The 17,831-nt window shown below is 36.6% G+C and overlaps 1 protein-coding gene across 7 annotated transcripts in view; it reads right to left on the reverse strand.

Annotated features, from left to right (window-relative positions):
* Positions 1 to 13,642: 13,642 nt before the first annotated feature.
* Positions 13,643 to 17,831, reverse strand: part of LOC308497003 (uncharacterized protein) — a 44,031-nt gene continuing 39,842 nt past the window's right edge. For all 7 annotated transcript variants that reach the window (XR_013993242.1, XR_013993243.1, XR_013993244.1 and 4 more), the window contains one exon: positions 13,643 to 14,765. The gene's annotated coding sequence lies outside the window, so the exon portion shown is untranslated. The remainder of the gene's footprint in view (positions 14,766 to 17,831) is intronic.

The raw sequence follows: 17,831 nt of genomic DNA on the forward strand, positions 1-17,831 counted from the left end.
AAAGAAAAACCAAAGGAAATGTCTTCAAAATATAACAGCAATATTTTATTTTACATATTCAGTTGTTCTTGGTCTCTAAAATGTAATAGATTAGCACCCAAGCACTAAATAAACTAATAAGTTCTAAGGGAAAGAAAAACATAGAGGACTTTTCTATGTTGCTGAGTATCATTAATTTATTCTCCACTATTTTGAAAGTTGTAGGTATTTTGGACACTAACTACCAAACTATCTAAAGAATAAAAACTTCAAAATAATTGCTCTCTTTATAAACTTTCCTGAACCTTCCTCAGAGTAAAGGGATAGTCAGTCTAAAATGGTAACAATTATAAACCTAAGCTTCATAAAATTATGAATTCCTTACTTATATTTTCAACTTCTAAATCTGTAATTAATTTTCATATGTTAAACTTCCTTTTGTTCGTGGCACACTGCAATGTAATGTATGCCTACTCTGAATAGGAATTTTAAAAGCACTTTATACCTAGTTAGAGGTTTTCATTTGTAATACAGATAGTGCTATAGTTGAAGTAGTAAAAGCTGCACATTTAAATTTTTCCCCATAAGGGAGACCACCTCGGGCATACTGTGGATGCCTGACCATGGCACTGTACACCAGAAGCTAAACATTAATGAATGCCAACTATAATTTTATATATATAATGTGATGGCTCGGTGCGAGGTCGGAGGGATAGTGGATGGGGGGAGGGGGGTTCACAGTGTGAGGGATATAAATGATGAACGTCTAAGTATTACCTTGTCTTGTACACCTGAAACTAATACATAAAAAATAAATAAATAAATAATAAAAAATTTTTCCCCATAAGGAATAGATAAGCCTTCTTTCCTATTATTCCAGATTAATGAAGACTCTTTATTTTAATAACATAGAATAATAAAGGGAGTAAAAGTAAAGATTGATTCCAATGGATTTTATTTAAAAAACACCTACCTACGAAAAGAGCAGATTATTATTCCTGCTACAAGAAGATAGAACATGTTATTAAAGACAGACAAAGCTTGACGTTCATGTGTTAATTTGCGCTCTGTAAGTAATTTACAAATGAGTAGTTTCTTTGAAAAGTTCAGAGTTGAAGTACTTCAATCTCAAAATGTTCTGTGGAGGGGAGAAGAGGAGAAGAATCTCCATGATTTTCTTATTCTTTTAATCTATGAAGTTGGGTTTATTGGAAACTACCAAGGCAGAAATATCAAAATAATGATACAAAAATAAACATAGTTCAAGTGCTGAATTTTGTCACTAAAATATTTTGCTTCCTCACTGAGTGTTGGGGGATCTTTTTGTTGGTAACCGCTGGAATAGAACAGGAGCAGCTGCTCTGGCTCAGTGAGTGCGGCAATGGGTGCCAATGCTCAGCGTGGCTGAGCGCTGGCAAAGAAAGTCAGAAGTGTCCTCTGTAAGCCCTGAAATCTCACAGAGCATCTACCAACAAAAACACGTCAACATTCTCCTGTGCTCACTCTTTTCAAGTGATGCACAGGTACTCGTCCTCGCTTTATGTATTAACAGTGAGCACAAGCAAATACATATGCTGATGCCTTAGAATGTTCTAGGCCTTGTGCTAAGCAATTAGCCTCAGTGATTTCACTTCTGATTCAAAATAACCCGTGAGGTAGGCATTATGTATTAGTTTTCTCATTTTCCAAAAGAGGAAATGGGTCATCAGCAAGGTTGAGTAACTTGTCCTAGGTTATATAATAAATGTCTGAGGTCAAATCCAAAAAGCTGCATTTGAACTTGTGCGTCTGTTTCCAGAGCCTGAGGTCTTCGATGATATGTTCGTGCCTCTTTTAGCATCTTTTGCTTCTGCCCTTTGTCTTTAAATGACTAAAAATAACTAGAACCCTTATGACAAGATGAATTCTAATTTACTCAGCCTCGTGCTTATCAGTAAATAGGCCCCAATACTCCTTTCTACAGTGTTGCTGAACGTGTCCCTGAAGACTCGGCGCTCTGTGAGGGCACAGGTGGCTGCTTCCTTCCCTTTCCCAGAACCTCTGGCTCTTCAGCCATGTCAGCGATTCTGACCACCAGCCCTTCTGCTTATGGCTGCCTTCATGCTCATAACCACCACTCTCTTTTCTCTGCATTTTCTGTTTTTTTCTCTTTCCTAGCACTTAATAGTGCCTCATAATAATAGTAACAACAAACTCATATATCACTTCTATGTGCTAATCACTGACCTAAGCTTGACTTGACATACAGTAACTAGCTATATCCTCATAACTCTACTGGCCAGGTACAATTATTAATTCCCATTTATAAACATGGAACTGGGACACAGAGAAGTCAAGTAACTTAACGAAGGTCACGCAACTAGGAAATGGTGCAGTTCGTGATCTAACCAATTTACTATATTGTGTGCTAGCACCTTGAATATTTACTTATGTGCTTATTGTCTGCCTTCTACTTCTGCTATGTAAGAAGAATTTCTGCCTTACTCACTATGGGAGCTAGTGCCTAGCATACAGTAGGTGCTCAATTAATACATGTTGACTAACTGATGCCTTCTTTCCCACCTGTCAGCTTTCAAGGATGTGTCCCTGACCCCGTGGATATTGCCAGATAACCCAAGCACCTCTCTACCTTCACAGAACATACTGGTCATTCATACAGTATCAGGTGTAATCTTTGGGTCTTTGCTCCTTTCAAGTTGGGGATGGGTGGGAATTCGGCTGTTTGCTATGGAAATCAAGCGCATCAGGGCCTCAAGGCTTACAGACCTCTGAGAGGGAAGAAACCTTAGAGACACACTTCTCTCTGCCCTAGTCAGTGCCCCCAGGATGTTGATCTCTACCTAAAATCTGCATTTCTTCAGTATCTGGGCCCTCTGGCTTCCACCTGGGTTTGCCAATGAAAAACAGCAGGAGATGGAAGGCTGGGAAGAAATTCTACCCCTGCTATTTCTCTGCTTTGGCATCCTGATTTTGCCAGTGGCTGACAGCTCCTATTAGGTGGTCCCCCTTTCCAGCTGTTGATGACTCTTCTTCTACAGCTCCGCTGGGCTTCCTTTGCTACTTCAGGCCTGATGGTAAGGCCTTCCCCATTGCTAATTCTCGGGTGTCTCACTCAACAACCCAATCTTGCCCACACCGCTGAAAATAGTTCTTTCATTAAGTACTCTTCAGATTCCCTACTGAAAGTTCCTACTTCTTCCTGCTAGGAGGATCACTGAGACAAAGACCACGTGGCCCAATTACCATCTAAGGCAGCAATTCCCTCTGCAACGTGCCCAGCCTCTATTTGCCCATCCTACCATTCCAAGGAGGCGACTCCACTTCTGGACTCTTCTATTTTAATGTTATTCCTCTTTTAGAGGCAGGAAATACCTGCTTTCCATGAAATCCTATTTCTGTCATCTGGAGTTCACAGAATAGCTTCCTTTTTCCTCTACCCAACAGCCCTGTAAATATTTTAACACAGCTGTCATGGCATTCCCCAAGTCTTCTCTTCCCTGAGCTAACTGCACTCAATTTATTTTCCACTTTACATCTCTCCATGCCCCCATCTACATGCCTGAAGACGAGGGAGAGAAGAAATGGGAGAATAAATTTATAATAATTGATACGTATCAGGAAACCAGGAGGGAAGCAGAATCTGCCTACTTCTGAACTTATCCCTGGGGCTGATTTGTTAACTTCTCATTATACATTTTTATTGTTAATACCACTTAAAATTATATATTATCTTGTCTATTCTTTTTTTGCATTTTTTATTGTGGTAAAATATACATAACCAAAATGTACCATTTTAACCATTTTTAAGTATACAATTCACTGGCTTAAAGTATATTCACGATGTTATACAGCCACCCCCACTATCCATTTCCAGAACATTTTCATCATCCCAAACAGAATTCTGTATCCATTAAAGAATAATTCCCATTCTCTTCTCCTCTAGAACCTGGTAATCTCTATTCTACTTTCTATGACTTGCCTATCCCAGATACCTCATATAAGTGGAATCATACAATATTTTTCCTTTTGTTTCTAGCTTATTTCACACAGCATAATGTCTTTAAGGTTCATCCATGTTGCATCATGTATCAGAATTTCATTCCTTTTTATGGGTGAATAATATTCCATTGTATGCATATACCATATTTATTTTTTAATTCATCTGTTGATGTACATTTGGGTTTTTTCCATCTTTGGCTATTGTGAATAATGCAGCTATGAACATTGATGTATAAATATCTGTTTGAGTCCCTGCTTTCAATTCTTTTGTGTATATACCTAGAAGTGGAATTACTATATCGTATGTTAATTCCATATTTAACATTTTGAGGAACCGCCAGATTGTTTTCCACAGGGGCTGCATCATTTTACATTCCCACCAGCAATGCACAAGAGTTCCAATTTGTCCACATCCTCGCCAACGCTTGCAATTTTCTGTGTTTTTTTAAAAAATAACCATCCTAATGGGTGTGAACATTCTTTTTATAAAACTTTATTGAGATAATTTATATATAATGAACGGCACATAATTCCTTCGTCACAATCAAGATTATTACAATATCTATCAAAAGTTTCCTCAAGCCCCTTCACAATCCTTCTTTCCTATTCCTCAACCTTCCCATTCAACTTCGTCTACTCTTTAACCCCCGTATATATTTTGGTTCCTCTTACCTATTCTGCTTATTCCCTTCCATCTGTGAGGTTGATTTCTGGAATCAGAAGATGAGAGCAAACTTGATTAGCAGATACACTCAGTAGCTTCTACACACACCAAGGCCCCCCCACCCTAGCAAGCAAGCCACAAGTATCAAAAACAGCATTTCTGTGAACCTGCAGTCTCCTCTTTTCTAAACAGAAACAGGGAAATCAAATTTAAATCATAGTTACCTTTGAAGTAAGAGTCATTATTTCAATTTTAGAGACAAAGGACCTGAGGCTTGAAGCAATTAGACAACTTGCTCAAAATCTCACAACTCAAGCTACACACAAAAAAATTGAGAAGTGGACTACACCAAAATTTAAAACTTTTGCACTTTACAAGACACCATTAAGAAAATAAAAATACAAGTCACAGATTGGGATAAAATATATATAAATCCTATATCTGATAAAGCACTTGTATCAGGTTATATAGAGAGCTTTTATAATGACCAATGTATAGAGTGTTTGACAATTGACCAGATTTTTTTAAATGAGCAAAATATTTGAATAGACATTTATCCTAAGAAGATAGACCTTTATTATTTCATGTGTCTAATAAACACATGAAAAAATGTTCAAAATCAGTCATTAGTGCAATGCAAATTAAAACCACGATGAAATTTGACTAGGTACCCACTAAGATGGCTATAATAAAAGATACACAGTAACAAGTATTGGTGAGGAAATTGAGAAACTGAAACCTTCATGCATTGTTAGAGGGAATATAAAATAATATACAACTTTGGAACACAGTGTGTCAGTTCCTTAAAAAGTTAAACACAAACTTACAATATAATCCAGCAATCCCACTGCTAGGAATCTGTCAGAGAAATGAATATGCATGTCCACACAAAGACATATACACAAGTGTTCATAGGGGACCATTATCCATAACAGTCAAAAACTGAAACATTCTGAATGTCCATCAACTGAGAAATGAATAAACAAAATATGGTACACCCATATAACGGAATACTATTTGGCAATTAAAAGGAATTAATTCCTGATACATGCTACAACATGGATGAACCTAGAAAACATGCTAAGTGAAAGAAACGACACAAAATACAGTGCGTGAATCCATTTATAGAAAATGTCTAGAAAGAACAAATTTATAGAGACAGAAAGCAGACAGAAATGTTCTAAAACTGGATTGTGATTGTTCTAACTCTGTACATTTACTAAAAATCACTGAGTTGTACATTTACAATGGGTGAGTTCGTAAACGATTAAATTTTTAAATGAGTAAAAATTTACGTTTGTAAATATGTAAATTATGCCTCAGTAATCCTGTTTTTAAAAATCATACAGTAGGTGTACAGCCAGCTCTACTTGTGAAACAAAGAAATAAAGGCCTACTTCTCTTTTAAAAAAGCACGGTATAAAATATCAAGGAAAATTACCTTGAAAGATCTGTATTAATAAACCTATGCAAAGAGGTAGGAAGTAGAATAGAACTTGGTGCTGGAATTCCTCAACATCCCCGAAAATGAGCAAAAGCTTATTTGGGGGATTATACTAAGCAATCATACTTAAAGTGTTTCTAAGAAGCCACTAATTATTTTTACAGCCTTTTATTATGTGTTTTGGATTTCTCAGTTTTTCTTTTGTCTATTTCCTAAAATTCTGTTAAGTATATGGGGTGGATTTTTTTTGTGACTTTATTTTAAACTTTGTTTTATTTAAATTCCTATAACTAAAAGCATTTTAGTAAAGAGCAAACAGTTACTGTGAATGTGCTCATATGACATAAGAATAATCTCTGAGCTTCTCTGAGGATGTTCAAATCACTGCCTACTGAAGTACCTGCATCAATCACGTATCCACAGATCTACTTCTGCAAAACAGCTCAATTTACGAGCAATTGAGGCTTCATGGATACAGATAAGACTATTCCTCCTGAATTATCTGTGGCAGAGACCTAGTAATATACCACAACATCCATCTGCTTTTCCTCCCTCTTTCCCTTCCCAGCTGGGCACACTGCTATTCAAAATAAAAGGCTGTGTTTCCCAGTCATCCTTGCAGCTGGATTTATCCATATGACTAAACTCCAGCCACATGTTATAAGCAGAAGTACTGTGTGAGATTTCTGAGAATGGTGCTCAGTGAACAGACTCAGCTCAAAGGAGCCCCCTTTTCCCTTCTGCCTCCTCCGCTTTTCAGGCCTGCCACTAGAACATGAAGGCCAGAGCTTCAACAGCCACTAGAAACATGAAGTGACCTCTCAAGATGAAAACCACGCTTTAGAATGGAAGAGCAGCCTGGGTCCCTGACAGTACCCTGAAGCTGCCATATGAGCCCCAGGCTGCCTGCTCCATTCCTCCTTTATGGGATGGAAAGAAAACTTCTATCTTATTTAACATGCAGGAGCCGAGTTTCTCTTATTCTCACAGAACCTCATCCTAATTGACACACCGTCTAACGGAAAAAGAATCCAATGGAATCGTTTCTCTAAGGAATGAGAGCAGACAGGAAGCCAAGGAAGTAAAGTTCCAAAGCTGTCAGCAGCCTGTCCCTGAGGCCGGCAGAGGGGATGGAGTGAGTCAGTAGCTATGGTAACAACTACAGCTGCTATACTGGAAGTCACCTCAGTAATAGGATTTATAGAACTGTACTTAATGATTGCTGCCTAGTGAGGCAGCAAATGGTAAATACACACACGTATCAAAGGTTCACTTCCTAAATCTGATTTACCTTTTCGAAAGATTAGAGAATTATCATAAGGGGAAAGCTAAATCCATGCAGGAGTTCCGGAAATGCTGATCTGATCAGAACATTCCCTCAAAATACAAAAGACTCCAACTATTTGCAGTTCCTTCAAATTCTTAAAACTACAGTACTTGGTGACCATATGTAAAGGGAATGTATTATCTAGTGTCTCCTGGGACTTTTTAATGTACATTATGTACGTCCAGACTTAGACTCACCAGGTGCTGAGTCCTACACGTGCTATGCACTTGTGTCCTTTAAGGACAGCACAATAATGGCTATCTCAGTGCTGTGCACAGACAAATGTTTACGGAAAACTTTAGATGAGACTACTTTGATGATTTTTATGCCCATAATAGCAGTGAGGTGGTAGTAATGCAGGACAGATAATGTGTATGCCAATGTGCTCTGTGAAGAACTGTTAGAAAATACAGGTTTTTATTGACTGGAGGACTTAGCGTGGGTTGGTAGTTTGCGCTCTGGTGCAGATGTATTACTAATTTAGGCTCAGATATGAAATGATTAAGAACAGTACTTAGATGCATATAAAAATTAATTCCTGAAATTCATCTTTTCTCCAGAGGCCTCAGGAAGGCACCTTTCTGAGTCTGAGAGTCCTTTCCTGTACCAAAAAGAGGATGGACAATTTTACCTCTAAGGCTCCTGTTACTGCTAGCTTGCTAAGAGTATGAATTTTCTCCTGGGAGTAACACAAAATAAAAATACCATAAATAAAAATAGTGCATGCATACTGAGTAAGTACACTGTCTTCAGATTGGCTGAAAGGAAAATTTTCTGGGAATAAACAAACATACTTCCCAATGTAGTAAGTGTAAATGATTTGCATACTGAGACAAATGAACTTTCCTTTAAGATTTCAGCTCTCTTTTAAGATTTTTTTTAACTTTCCTTTAAGATTTCTAGCTATTTTAGACCATTAAAGTTTACAAAGTACTATGTTAAAACTAAAAATACCTGGTACTGCTGAAATCAAAAGGAACTTGGCATGTAACTAGTTGTCCGTCCCTAATACTTTTAATAGACCTACTTGACACAGATACCCTTGGATATCTGCCGTGGCTGAGAGAAACACATTCCAAGCTTATCCTTATGGGTTGCTAAATGCAACCCTGTGGGAAATAAAGTGCTCACAATGTCCTACTTTTGGCTTGTTTAGACTTCTTCCCTAAGTTTAAAACTTAGTATGTGATCGTCAATACAACCGCGAGGGATTTGGAAGTTAGAAAGTGTGCCTGGAAAGCTACTAGGCTGACAGGTCAAAGGAGAGCTGTTTACTTTGACATTCTGAGAACTTGAAGTTCTCTCACAAGATATGTTTTAAATTCCTGGAATCCTAAATCTCTCTGAAATCCATTCAGTTCATCAACAAGAACTAACTGGGTAGACATAATAAAAGTGCACAGCAACTACCAAATAGGCTGAGATTTCCCATTAAGATATACTGTTCTTCATGTATGTAATCATCCCATATTAATTTGTATGTAATATATTCTTACTGCTAAAATCATAAAGACAAATTCTGCAATAGGCAAACTATGGGAACATGATAGACAGGTGGTTGCCTGGGGCTGGAGGAGGGGACTGACTATACAGAGTGAGCCAATGTTCTAGGTCTTAATTTTAATGGTGGCATACATTTATCAAAATCCACTGAACTGTATTATACCTTAAGGGGTGAATTTTATCTTATGTAAATTATACCTCAATTTACTTAAGGTAAAAAATAAAAATAAAATCATACGTCAAAAGATACAAACCAGATAATTATATATAATCCAGTCCTCTGGGCATTTTAAATATATATGCACGTATACATACATCTAGCTAGAATCAGTATCTTGACTGTTAGCATAGGTATTAGACCAGAAAGACATTAGACAATGCCACATAACATTTAGGAAAAGTATTGTCATGAAGTCTCACTTAGAGAGAAAACAATATTTTATCATCAACTATGTAGAATATATTCAGTAGTGGGAAACATAAGGAAATAGGAGCCAGAACACTACATCATAATTAGCTGGGATTCTCACGTGGAATTAGATAGCCTAGTCTCTAAAACTCTATTACCCAGAAATTCTGAAAATGTACCCTGAAATTCTGTCACATACAAGTGCCAGGATGCATTAAGAATATGAATTTACTTATTTAGGTACTTTATTTCTTTAGGTACTTTGATTAGTACCTAAATACCTCAATACCATTTTCTTAGTTTTATTACAATCAATCATTCTAATGATTTTTTTCCTATGCATACTAATAAATCAAAACTTTTAAGTTGCCTCAGTAAATTTTCTACCAGGCTTTCACACGTCACAGCTGCTAAATGTACAAATATGAACTCCCTGAGTAAACTTATTAATGGGTGTCAATGTTCAGGTAATATAATATGTTCTAAAAAAATTATTAGGTTTAGTATTTCATTCCCTACACTGAAAAGAACATTTTCGTTGCTAAAATTAAAGCACATGACCAATAGTCTAAACTTCTCTTCTAGATAACTAAATTGAATAAATGTGATTAAATCTGAGAAAATGAAGGAGAAAGTGGGACTAGTAATTAATCCAGTCAAAAAAGCTATTCTCTAAAAAGCCCTTCTGAGAGTTCTGTTTAAACAAGAAAGATTAAATAAATGAGTTTATTTCCTCTCTTTCCTAAAACCCTTCTAAATGACAGTAAAGGAATAAAAATGGCTTAATCATAAGGAGAAGAGCACAGTAGTGAAGATAACATCACAGAAGACATGTCCAACAAAATTTTGATGCTGGAAAGCCGTGGGATGAATCGTAACTGAGGAGTAGAACTGAAATCTCAGTACAGGAAGGAACAAGCGTATGCAGATAAGAAGGAACTGAATTCCCAGCACAGATCCCTGGACAGAATCAAAATTTGGATGCATCAGGGAACTTGGAAGGCAAGGATAAGGAAAGGGGCTGAAAGAAGGAGGTAAAAAGTTTGACTAAGGAGCTTTTAGACTCCGTGCAACGAGGTGACAACTTCTCCGCATCCCCACCTACAGAAGAGCAAATGAACCTTTAGAGAAATTGAACCAAGGTTTTAGATTTGGAGGCATCCGAGATACTGGCCCCAGAATAGGTGTCATAGTAGAAACAAGAATTAAGTGGAAGTCTGCTCACTCACTCACTCAACAGTTTAACTACCAATATTTTATCCCATTTGGCCCGTAGGTACTTCTGGCAAGGGTTATATTCCCAAGGCAGAAGATGAGATTATTCTCTATTAAGTGACACTCACAAGAGAAAAGACATAGAAATTGACACGAGGGAGTCACCAAATAAAATGACTGGACCCTCAACAATCATTGTTTTACCAATACACATGGAACACTCAATTGACTTGAATGCCTTACTTTTAAATATAAATGAATATAGAAAAAACACTAAACATTTAGGAAAGCCTCTAACATGAAAGATAGCAATAATAGAAGTTAAAATACAATGAGGGGAAAAAAGAAGAGATTACAAAGAATGCAGGGAAAAGAAACCTTAAAACAACCTCCTATAATTAATATCCTCTTAAAATATGAAAAGATTCATTATCATTCATTTAACAAAGATTTATTAAGCAGCTAACTATAAGTATAGTTCTCTTTTCTGAGGATGTGGAGATTTAAAAGACACAAAAATTCCTGCCTTCATGTAGCTTATATTCTAGTGTAAAACGTATCTATGAAATTAGAACAGAATGCTATGAAAGGAATAATCACATGCTTTTTAAAAAGATTTCTAATAAATTAAAAACCACTATAGCTGTCTCCATTCCTACTGCTTTAGTTCAGGCCCTTGAACTTTTAAAATAGTTTTGATAAGAGTTCTCCTTGCATCAGATTTTACTGCCACCACCCCAATCCATCTTTGTCATAGCTGCTAGAATAATTTTTACTCAACCAATACATCCTGATCATGTCACTCCTCTTCCTAAAATCCTTAAGTGGTACTTAATTGCCTAGAGGATAAAATCCAAATGACTTGGGAGGTCATTAAGGATCTCCATGGTCTGATTCCCGCTTATCTTTTCAGTAGCACTACCTACATGCACCCCATGTTACCTCATATTTGAGTTACTGCTTATAATTCTTTGAACACATAATGTTCCTTCTTATGACTCTAAATTTTTCAAATAAAAATTTATTTCAACCAACAATAAGAAATACATTTTACATTGTAACTCAGTATAGTGCCTTCCTCTCCCGCCCCTTCCCAATCACACATGCACATACATACATACATATATACAATGGAAAAAAGGTTTCATAAAAAAATACCCATACTATGTGAGGTTTACTCTGTCATTTTCCATTCAATTTTTTTAAATGCCAGTCATTAACACATTAAATTGATTTCATGATCTACTAAGGGTTCCCAACATACCATTTGAAAAAAATACTGCTTTAGGTTAACGTCTCCGCTTGGAATACCTTTCACCTTTTCTTCTTCTGGTCAATTCTTACCTGTCTTTCAAGACCCACTTTAAAGTGCCCGCCCCTCCCCCTGCTTCCTGGATTCAGTGCCCCTCTGTTTCCATAGCACCTCATGTACACCTGCCACTCTATTATCATCGTCTCTCCATTGGTTTGTTCCACCTAGTTGACTGTGAACTTCTAGAGGGCCATGATGGAGTTGCTCATACAAGGAGTGATCAAACAATATGGTGAATGTTTCAATTTAAAAAATTTATTACAGTAAAAGACATACTGCCATTAATTCCCCTTAAAATACTCCCCCTCACTTTGAACACACTTATCCCATCATTCTTACCACTTTCTGAAGCAGTTCTGGAAGTCCTTTTTTGTGAGTGTCTTTAGTTGTACTGTTGTGGCTGCCTTGAGCCCTGAACTGATTTAAAATGTTTACCTTTCATGGTCATTTTGACTTTGGGGAAGAGGGAGAAGTCACACGGTGCCAGATCTGGTCAATAAGGTGGATGAGGACACACCGTAATGTTTTTGGCAGAAATTGCAGTACCAGAAGCGATGTGTGACATGGAGCCTTTCCATGTGTTCACAAAATACGGTGATTGCTGCTGCTGAGTGCCATCGAACGGAAAGGTAGGGATCTTCAATACGGGAAGCGGCGCGTCAAATCTTCCACAGTGTGTGACAAATTTCACTTGTTCACTGCAGTCACTCGGGTATGAGCAACGGTTGAGAGAAGGTATGTTTTCAAGTGTTCCGTAAATCATCCTCCATCATTACTATGCTTCATGTAGCACATCGTTTCTGGTATAGGCAATTTCTGTCAAATAAAAACATTAATGTGTGTCCTCATCCACCTTATTCACTGGATCTGGCACCTTGTGACTTCTAGCTCTTCTCCAACGTCAAAATGATTCAGGACATCGAGGCAGCCACAACAGCACAACTAAAGACACTCACAAAAGAGGACTTCCAGAATTGCTTCATAACGTGTCAAGAACGACGGGATAAGTGTGCTTGAAGAGAGGGGGAGTATTTTGAGAGGGATTAATGGCAATGTGTCTTTTATTGTAATAATTTTTTTTTAAATTTAAACATTGACCATTTTGTTTGATCCCCCCGCTGCCTGGGAAACAGTGGCCAGGACATAGAAGACCCTCAATGAATACTGGCTTATGAATTCATCCATTCCATTTTTCAGTTGGGTAAACTAAGATGCCCCAAATCACAGAGCTCCCAATCCTGAACTGTTTTCCTATTTGAATGAAGCAAGTTATCTCCTGATGGAACACTTATAAATTTCTATAAGAGTCATCCAGAAGTTCCTATCTTTAGGCAAGAGCACTTCTCTTCCGATTATGGTGTAGAGCAGCAGTTTTCAAACTTTTTGGTTCAAAAACCCCTTTACACTCTTAAAATTAGTTAGGATCTCAAAGATCCTTGATTTTTGTGACTTCATTCATTAATTCAGGCAGTCATTCATTTATATTGTTGTAACAGCATGGATAGACCTAGAGGGCATTATGTCAGGTGAAATAAGTCAGACAGATAAATACAAATACCATATATTTCACTTATATGTGGAATCTAAAAACAAAACAAAGAAATGAAAACAGAAACAAACTCATAGATACAGAGAACAAACTGATGGTTGCCAGGGGGAGGGAATGAGGAGATGGGTGAAAAAAGTGAAGGGGAATAAGAGGGACACACTTCCAATTATAAAATAAATATATCATGGGGATGTAACGCACAGCACAGAGAATGTAGTCAATAATATCAAAATGACTTTGTATGGTGACAGATGATTAATGGATTTATTGTAGTGATCACATCGTAAGGTACATAAATGACAAATCATTATACTGTACACCTGAAACTAATATAACATTGTGTATGAACTATAATAAAAGAATGTTATAGTGATTTTTAAATGACACAGTGAGATGAAAATGTAAGATTAAAACCCTTTTTAAAATAATGGCTTATGAGAAAATCAAAGCATAACTTCATTTTGATTTGGAATAAAAGTGTGATTATTAACATATAAAGCAAGTAACTTAATTCTAGGCTTCTTTTTACTTTTATATTTTCATATGCCAAATAAGTATGGGTCTTTTTTATCCTTTTCATTTTCCTTTTTTTGAGGAGGTGATCTTTATGAAATGAAATGAACTCTAAAGGTTACATCCATTCTTTCCTGTCTTCTACCACCTGGAGTTTCACCAAATGTGATTCACTCAGTTATTTTCTTCTGCCCAATCCCCGATATTTTAGTATGTTTGCTTAGGTTTCAAGCTACTGCTAAGTTTTTAGATTTCTTTCAGGGCTCAGACCCACTAGAAGTTTCTTAGCAGCAGTAATATTAATGAAGTAAACACCCATTGTTTATAAACTATGCAGGTAATTTTCTACTCAAATACAAATTTCAATGTTACGTGTCTTCACCAAATGAACTAAGAAAGCCTGGACAGTTGAGAGACACAAGCTTGCCTCATGTTGCCAGAGAAAATAAGAAAGACCTGAAAAACTACAGCCCAAGCATTAGACAGACACACAGAATCAATGTGCTTTTTCTCATGCAAAGAAAAAAAATCAGATGCAAACTTTACATTTAAAACTGCATTGTTCCCCTTTAATCTGGCCACCATCCGAGTGGTGAGTGGTGATCGGGATGTTAGAGAAGAGATGAATGGGAGACACTGGCAGGGATTGAAGCTCGGGGATGAATGTGGAAATGTAGAATGGATGTTTCTTTTTTTTGGCTTTGAGTTGACTGTTGTTTCTGTCTGTTTCTTAGAACTGATCCGAGAGGACAGGGAAGTCAGTGTGGGCGGCTCTAAGGAGCCTCCGTCTCTACAGCTGCGGCTCAGAGGATTACGGCGCTTCATCCACAAGGCAACATTGCACAAGTAGCCTTTGAACAAAAGTCATGGATACTATTAATGATATGGTAATCCTTCATCGAGCTACCTCCCAGTAGTGATTATACTGACATGGGAAGAATATCTAAGTCGAGGAGGCAGCCCACAACAACACTGTGTCATTGTTCACCCCAGGCTTGACCAGGACTAACTTTTACCAGCATCTCTAATGTCACCTTTCCCTCTGGAGCCTTTCCCCCAACCCCTGGCCCCAGCTCCCACTCCCACCCCATCATGGTAAAAAAGTGGCAAAGAAAACCCTGATCCTAAATCTTTTTTTCGATTTGTTTTTGCAAGTTCCCACACACATTTAGTGTCATCTCAAAATTCATGCTGTCAACTGTCTCTAGGAACCATTTCCATCTGAGAACAAGACCACACAAAGGTTAGTTTGGTAGGTCTCTGTAAAGATGTTTTAATTGTCTGACAATAGATTCTTCTATCATTTGACTTGCAAATACTGTCCTCTTGCTCTCAGATAACATGTTCAGAATTAGAGAATTTGTCAATAAATTTCCAAAATCTCCCTAATTATGATACTGAGATAGCAGTGGTTTTCCCATTTGATGTGACTCCTACTTTCCAGCAGAGAAAATCTTATGGCTCACTACACTGTGGGACTCCCCTAAGGGTCAAACCTAATTTACTCACAGATGATTCCCCTTAATATAAGAAAAGTGACTTCTATAAAAAAGAAATATGTTTATGACTTTTACGTAATTATATATGTACAATAAACATGTTTACGTCAAAACTTCAAATAACTTGTGGTGAATGTACTTAATGATAAGAAACTATACTCTAATCACCATCTTGACCTAATGATTTCTTTTAAAAGGATTATTAATACTTTAATGTAATGCCATTTTTCTTCCATCCAAAACAAATCTAAACAAAACTAATACCTACTCTAATTTTATGGACACTCTCCCTCATTCATGAGGTCACATAGATATTATAAACTACATAATAAGCCATGCTCAGTGCACAATGAAGTTGTGATATGAAAAAATCTTATTTTTCTAACTTCTCTGGAGAAGACCACTGTTCTAAATTAATTTTTCTTTAGTCTTGTAAAAACAGAAAAATTCTTTTAGAAATTACACATAATTTTAGTAGAACTGCCATCTTTACTGAATGTGTGATACACACACACACACACACACAACCGATATACAGCTACAAAGGACAAACAACAAATTGTATAAATATAGTATTTTAAAGGATATATTTTATTCAATATACAGGGTCATACTGAACACTGACAATTTATGAAAAATTTTAGAACCATGAAAAAAAGTGCTGTCTTCTTCCATCTTAAAAATAATAATGAATTGGTTATTTTAAAATTAACTATCAACTGGTTATATATATAATAATCAACTGCCTAGATATGGGGAAAGATGATGAGAGCATTTCTATCTCTCCTTTGGACTGTTTATACACTTCTATAATATTTGGGTATTTATAATAAGAAAGTATTGCTTTTCTAACTTAAAAAAGACATGGATTGTTTGGACTCTCTGAACCTCTTCTCCTCTTTAAGTGGTTATATCTGTGAACTTACTCATATGAAGGTACCACTGTGGCAACTTCACAGTCACAGCAAACTACAGAGTGAAAGTTCTGGGATTCCGGTTTACGTCAATCGTGGCTATACAAATTAATACATCACGTCAAATAAAAGCAAAGAAGCTTTAACCTCATCCCATTTACTTATTTCCCTCTTTCATGCCTGAGGAGAATCAGAGCTGAATACCACCACACCTAAAAATTACATATAATCTTCATTACCTGGAAAGTATACTGAGAAAAGTATTGGCCTTAGAGCCAAAAGTTTCAGCCCTGCATCTTAACCTCTTTGAGTCTGTTTTTAAATCTGTAAAATGGAGATAACAATACCCCCCCTTGCCACCTCATTGACCTATATACTAAATGATTATTATTCAAATAAAACTTTAAAGCCAGAAATGACAGTGAACCTCCACACTACAGAAATATTTTGTTCTGGATTCCATGTCTGGAGTTCAAAGTTGCACATTAATTTGCTAAAAGAAAATAAGTAAATACTTCAAATTCATATTTAATCTAGATTAGCTGTTTATTTATATTATTCCTGCTTTCCTGGATAATTGTCTAGTCTCCACAACATTGAATGAAATGACACATAATCACTTTGCTCAATTTGTTAATTAAACTTGTGAGGAAAATTTAAGTTTTTGATCACATTTTATAGATGCAGAAACTAAGGCAGAGACTATATAAGAACTGATTTACTTGGGGGTCAGACAATGACTGAAATAATTCCTTCCTTCCATTATACCGCCTACTCTAAAAAAGATTTGCTGTCTAATACAGTGCTGTCCAATAGGGATGCGCTGAGAGGTACATAAGTAATTTAAAAATTTCAACAGTGCATTTAAAAGGCTTTAAAAGAGGCAAAATTGATTTTAGTAATTTGTTATGTAACCCAATATACCCAAAATAGTATCATTTCAATATGTAATAAATATAAAAATCATTAATGAGATATTTTACCTTTTTTTTTTAAATTCTAAATCTTAGATCTGGTAATTTATACTTACATAACATTTCAACTCACACTTAAGTAATAATAAATGGCCAAAAAAGCTGAATTTCTTGGAATCTCTGAATCTTTTATTTCATGTGCTCAACAGCCACAGGTAACCTTATTGGTTAGCGCTGACATAAGTGCTCCTTACTGACCAGAGAGGCAGAGTAGTAGTAGGTATGTGGGTTCTGCAGTCAGCCAGTCTGGGTTTGCCACCTGGCTCCACCATGGCTACTGAGTGACAATGGGAAACTTACATTCTGCGCCCCAGGTTTCTTACATGTAAATTATTGAATAGGGTTTTTGTAAGAATAAAATGAATATTGAGTGCCTGACAAACAGTAGGCATTAAATATTAGCTATTGTCATTGCTCGTCAGAGAACACATGGGAACTCACTCTTATTTGTATCCTCCCTCCAAAGCAATTGGTAAGAAACCAGACACTGACTTATAGAATTTGGGTTAATCAGTTAATCTTTCTATACA

The sequence above is a fragment of the Rhinolophus hipposideros genome, assembly GCF_964194185.1.
Source record: "Rhinolophus hipposideros genome assembly, chromosome: 4".
In the NCBI taxonomy this organism is placed as follows: Eukaryota; Metazoa; Chordata; class Mammalia; order Chiroptera; family Rhinolophidae; genus Rhinolophus; species Rhinolophus hipposideros.